Source organism: Thalassophryne amazonica, chromosome 12 (genome assembly GCF_902500255.1).
Source record: "Thalassophryne amazonica chromosome 12, fThaAma1.1, whole genome shotgun sequence".
Classification (NCBI taxonomy): domain Eukaryota; kingdom Metazoa; phylum Chordata; class Actinopteri; order Batrachoidiformes; family Batrachoididae; genus Thalassophryne; species Thalassophryne amazonica.
In genome coordinates, this window is record NC_047114.1 from 31,355,008 (window position 1) to 31,361,584 (window position 6,577).

The window sequence follows — 6,577 nt, forward strand, 5'->3', positions numbered from 1 at the left end:
TGGTGTTCCGCGTGCCACTGAAACGTCTGACCTCCTGGACAGACGTGGGAGTAGGCCAAGTTTGGACTTTGTGGACCTTATTGGGGTCGGTGGCTACACCACGCTCAGACACAATGTGACCTAGATAGGTGACTTGGCGGCGAAATAGGCAGCATTTGGTTGGCTTTAGTTTGAGGTTTACTTGTTTAAGTCTCTGGAACACTTGGTGCAACCTCTGCAGCATCTGGGGCACGCCTTTGGCCAGCACGATGATGTCGTCCAGATAGACGAGGCAGGTCTCCCACTGCATGCCAGCTAGGACGCGGTCCATGAGGCGCTGAAACGTCGCCGGCACGTTGCATAAGCCAAATGGGATGACATTCCATTCAAATAGTCCATTTCGCGTACAGAAGGCAGCAGCACGCCGGGCTCTGGGTGTTAGTTCGACTTGCCAGTAGCCTGAGGCAAGATCCAGGGTGCTGAACCATTTGGCAAGTGTGTCCAGGGTGTCTTGGATGCGGGGCAGCGGGTATGCGTCGGTGATGGTGCGGGCGTTGAGGGCCCTGTAATCAACGCACAGGCGGTACGTACCATCCTTTTTACGAACCATAACGATCGGTGAGGCCCAACTGCTGTGGCTGTGGGAGGCAAGGCCGCTTTGGAGGCTCTCATGGATCTGCTGGTCTGCATCCTGCTGCTTGCCCCCAGCCATCCCACGAGGTTGTTGCTTCACTGGAGCCCCAGGCCGGGTGATGATATTGTGCTGCACAAGGCTGGTCCAGCCCAAGTCACCAGGTCCCCTGGAAAAGACACTTCCATATGCACATAACAGGTTAGACAGTTCAAGTTTTTCCACAGTCATTAAGGTCAACGGAGCTCTGAGCATAAAGTTCTTGGAGGTGCTCCGGCACTGCCGGGGAGCTGGCTGGACAGTCTGCCGCCATGGGGACATGGGGTGGCGGCACAATTTCAGCCGGTTGGAGGAGGCCTGCAATAGCACCTTCTTTATAGTCACAGCCTTGTTGCCCCGGGTTAAAGAGGCGTAGTGGAACAACACTAGTGGCTTAGTGTCAACTAGGGCTCTGGCAATGAGTACTTTATGCTTCTCAACAAACCTTTTGTGGGGCTAAGCATCATGTCTCCCTGAGCAGCTTTGTTACAATGCACAGTGCCCTTGACGAGGTACTCTTGTCCAGGCTCAACCACAACAGTTCTGGCTACTCTCACAGCGTGCGACTTTGGGATGGTCTCATGGTGAAAGTAGGGCACTATGCGGTGCTTACCAAAATCCAGATGGGCCTCTGCTTGGGTGAGGAAGGGGTGACCAAGCAGCACTTCATGACCCGCAATGTCCGCCACTAGAAAGTCCACTTCGACTTGACGGTTGTTGACGCTGACAGGTACTTTGGCTTCGCCAAGTACTGGTACGTCTCAGAGTCCCACACGACCAAGGTCTCAACGGTGGATGACTGAAGCGGAGGCCTCATCTCTGGATGAATGGCGTTGTAATGATGAAGGGGCAACACGCTCCTCCACGCCCCACTGTCCAAGACTGCGCACACCTCCAGCTCGTACATGTGCAGGTGGATGCTCATTTCACAATTCTGTCTTTAAGGTGGAGTACAGCGTCCTGGGAGTTTTCTCGGTTCTCATCTGGTTTCCTTTTCAATGCACTTTGAGTGCTCGTGTGCTCCAACACACCGCTGCACAGTGCACGTTCAAATGGAAATAGTGGTGAGATTTTAGGTGAGCTGCCACGATCCACAGGAATCACTGATGTGGATTTATTCTTGGCACGTTATGAAACAACAGAATGAGTCTGCTTTCAGCAGAGTCTTTAATGTGCTGACGCACTGTGAAGATAAAAGCAGAGATTTTGCTGAGTACAAACAATCACACATTCACGCAGTTCTTCTGTGGGTGTTTTTAGATTCCAAGTCCAACTGTCCACATGCAGTCAGAACTTGTTGCTCGGTGCTTCTTGTCCTGGGTGTGTCACATTACCACAGTCTTGTTTGGTCATCAAGCTGCGCGCCGTCTCCTCCCAGGTTTTGTAACAGACCAGGTGAAGTGAAGGCTGATGGCAAATGTTCTGAAATCAAAGTATATTATGCCTTTAAGAAGGACCTGAGTAAAAGTAGAAACAGGTTCCATCAGGAAGGTGAAAAGTTTAATGGTTGGCAGCAGCCGAATTCCAACATTTTATAAATAGGATGATTGACATTTGAGAATCAATTTCACGCATATGATTCTAACATCTACTCCACTGAAGAATCATGTTGGACTGAATAAAAACATTTTGTGTCCAAAGCTGGTTTCTGGATCCTGTCTGAGGTGCAGAACGATCTGATCCTTGCATGACGACACAAATCTGTTTCTTGTTTATTTTGTCTTCAGGCTGAGTTTGTGTGATCTGTCAGAGAGAAGCTGTGAAGTTCTGAGCTCAGTTCTCAGCTCTCAGTCCTCCAGTCTGAGAGAACTGGACCTGAGTAACAACGATCTGCAGGATTCAGGAGTGAAGCTGCTGTCTCGCTGGACTGGAGAGTCCACACTGTCACCTGGAGGTCAGGACTCATCCATGTTTGCAGCAGCTCCATAAATCAGAGTGAAGCTGCAGCTTTGTTCCCTGTCATGTGTGTGAGTGTTGATGATCTCAGTGTTTGAAGCACAGTCATGAGCTCATCCTGCAGCAGACATCAGTGTGTCCGTGCTGCTGCAAAGTGGGGACGTCCTGACACTGTCCTCATATTGTCTGCTGGTTTGTTGTCTGCAGGCTGTCAGGTTGTTGATCACCAACCCTCCCATCTCAGAGAGCTGGACCTGAGCTACAACATCCAGGAGACTCAGTCAAGCTGCTGGATCCAACTCTGGACTCTCTCAGGTATTGGACTGGGTCTGGTGGAGGAAGCTCCGTGTGGTTCCTGTGGACCTGACACAACCAGCTGATCTCAAACACCTCACAATTGACAAAAAAAAACGACTCAGCAACTCTCTGTGCCGACTCGTTCCTTTTTGACATGAACACGTGACAGAGAGCCAGCTGATGAGTCAGCTGACCTCTAACATACATGTGTGTATGTTCTGCTCAAGTGTTTGAGGAAATCATTTGTTAGTCGTTCACACATTCTGGTGCAAAGACGAACAAAAACAGTCGTCGATCATTTTCACTGTCAGTCTGTTCAGAGTCACATGTTTCAAAGAGGAATGGAGACAAAAAGCTTCATTTCTCTGAAGCAGGAGTCACCAACCTGCTCCTGGAGATCACCTGCTGCCTGCATGTTCTCCGTGTGGACCTGCTGCAGCCACAGCTGATGAGTCCAGTCTGGTGTTTCCTATCAGACTTGTGGACACCGCCATCTTACGAAGGGATCACTCACTAATACTGCATGCTGATTGGTCCAAATCAATGTGGACATCATTCTGCACCAACTGGAATGGAAAAGCACAAAATTTAAAACAGGATTTTTTAAAAATAAAAACTGCGGCAAATAAGTTTAAATTTAGTTCTTGATGATCTTTGAAACGTAGTTTTAGTTCTGGAGGATCTGCTCCAATATGAGGAGACATGTAACGCCTGCAGCTGATTGGCTGAACACACCTGACTTAATAAGCAGTGGGCAGAGCCTGCAGAGTCAGGTGACCTCCAGCAGCAGGGTTGGTGAGCCCTGATTGGTTAAATCAACTTCAGCAGATTTTCACCAGAATCTTCATACCTGAAAAAGCCAAAAGTTGTTGTTTGCTGCTGATCATCACAGTTAGAGGTGAGCAATAATCATGATCCATTTGGAGTGATGAGTGTGTTAGAAGAGAGAACTAAAGTGTGTGGATGAGATCAATGTCATGTTGATGTTTCCATGGTTAAAGACCAGTGTTGCTCCACTCCCTCCTCCTTTCAGGGTGGATCCTGGTGGAGTCCGATGGCTGAGACCAGGTCTGAGGAAGTGTAAGTGTCTTTGTACTTTGATCCTCCTGTTTCCATAGAAACCACCCTCTGCGACGTCACTCATTCAAGTCCTACTGACACTGAAGCAGAGTTCAACATGAAGCCTGCTACAAACCGTCAATTAATAACTCCGGTGTTGCAGACTGAATGGTCTGCCCCTAAAAATTGGTCCGCCTTTTGCATCTGCGCATGCATCATTTCGGACCACAGCAGCTCGGCTGACCCAAAGTGATCAAATGGATTAATGTGATTTTAACCATCAGATGATAAAGGTAAAACGTCTTAAATCATTCTAAAGTCAGTTTTAAGCAGAAACTCAGCGAAATTCTGTGACGCCTTGAAATGTCCGACACACAGTGAAAGCATCAGCTCGCAACTCGTTTAGCCGCGGTGCTCTGATCACTTCCGCTGCCTTTTATGATGAATAATGCTGACAAGACTGTGGAAGGGAAACACAACCAACAATGTCAGTGTGGCCTGTGTGGACAGGCAGTCAAGCCCACTGTGGGACTCTCAGGGGTCCAACAAGAAGACCATGAAAACCAGTTTGAGTGTTCAGACCAACGATGTAGGTTGATGTGAGTAAACTGTTTCTGATTGATCCACAGAGTGAAGCTGCAGAGCTCAGAGGTTCTCAGGGTTCCTGCTCAGGAGCATCAAAGAGGCCTGAACCACATGTTTACGGTCTGTTGACGTCCATCTGATGTCCTCATTGGCAGATGGTTCATAATGTCTCCATGCTGCCACAACAAACACTTTGATGATGTTATTCTCTCATTCATGTTCATCAGTGTATCATTCGTGGATTCATCAACACTGACAGACCTACTGTTATTATTATTGTTTTAAATGATACTTTTTATGATTTTTTTTTTTATAAATTCTGATGTTGACCTTTCAGAAAAATGATTTAAAGGATTTAACTTTTCAGTTTTTATTGAACTGAATTTTTATGAAGAAAAATCCAGAGAATCTCACAGTGAAAATAATGTGGAGACAAAATCCACACTTGTATCAAATTGATCAGTTTCTCGTCCATGTCGATGTTCTGCAGCAGAACATTGAAGAGAACATGGTGACATTTCTTAAAGATGAGCTGATGATGATCCAGAAGTTTCTCCTGACAAATGATGCAGAATACTTGGAGAGTCAGAGTGAGGATGAGGAGCAGAGGAGCATCCGACTGGTTTTCCTGGACCTCGCAGTGGCCTTCATGAGGAGGATGAATTATGAGGAGCTGGCTGACTGTCTGCAGAGCAGTAAGAGGACTTCTGTCCACATTTCACACAGACGCTAAATGACACGTGATGTTTGTCTGTTTGAAATATATTCATGTGTGAATTAAGAAAACAGGAAGTGATGTCATCATTCATAACTGATCTGTGCTGTTTGTTCTTTCAGGAACTCTGCTGAAGTTTGTCTTCGTAAATTCAAATCTAAGGTGAACAGAAGTTTGAGTGTGTGTTTGAGGGGATCTCTAAAGCAGGAAAGACGACTCTTCTGAAGGAGATCTACACAGAGCTCTACATCACAGAGGGGGGGCTTCAGAGGTCAACCAGGAACATGAGGTCAGACAGATTGAAGCAGCATCCAGGAAAACAGACACACCACAAGAACCATCACATGTGAAGACATCTTTAAAGCCTCAGCTGACACTCAGCCACCAATCAGAACAGTGCTGACAAAGGGCGTGGCCGGCATCGGGAAAACAGTCTTAACACAGAACTGGACTCTGGACTGGGCTGAAGGACGAACCAACCAGGACTTCCACTTCATATTTCCATTCACTTTCAGAGAGCTGAATGTGCTGAAAGAGAAGGTTCAGCTTGGTGGAACTTGTTCATCACTTCTTTCCTGAAACCAAAGAAGCAGGAATCTGCAGCTTCCAGCACTTCCAGGTCTTGATCATCTGGATGGTCTGGATGAGTGTCGCCTCCCTCTGGACTTCCACAGCAATGACATCCTGACTGATGTCAGAGTCGAAGCTCAGTGGATGTTCTGCTGACAAACCTCATCAGGAGGAACCTGTTTCCCTCTGCTGCCTCTGGATCACCACACGACCTGCAGCAGCCAATCAGATCCCCCTGAGTGTGTGGACATGGTGACAGAGGTCAGAGGCTTCACTGACCCTCAGAAGGAGGAGTACTTCAGGAAGAGATTCAGAGATGAGGAGCAGTCCAGAAGAATCATCTCCCACGTGAAGACATCACGAAGCCTCCACATCATGTGTCACATCCCAGTCTTCTGCTGGATCACTGCTACAGTTCTGGAGGATGTGTTGGACACCAGAGACACACCAGAGCTGCCAGAGACCCTGACTGAGATGTACATCTACTTCCTGGTGGTTCAGTCCAGAGTGAAGAAGGTCAAGTATGATGGAGGAGCTGAGACAGATCCACTGTGGAATCCAGAAACAGGAAGATGATTGTTCTCGGGAAAACTGGCTTTTGAGCAGCTGCAGAAAGGGAACCTGATCTTCTATGAAGAGGACCTGACAGAGTGTGGCATCGATATCAGAGCAGCCTCAGTGTACTCAGGAGTCTTACACAGATCTTTAAAGAGGAGAGAGACTCTACCAGGACAAGGTCTTCTGCTTCATCCATCTGAGTCTTCAGGAGTTTCTGGCTGCTCTTTATGTCCATCTGACCTTCATCC

At 47.6% G+C, this 6,577-nt stretch overlaps 1 pseudogene; it reads left to right on the forward strand.

Moving 5' to 3' along the window:
- Positions 1-1,140: 1,140 nt before the first annotated feature.
- LOC117521195 lies at positions 1,141-6,347 on the forward strand (annotated as a pseudogene).
- Positions 6,348-6,577: the final 230 nt, after the last annotated feature.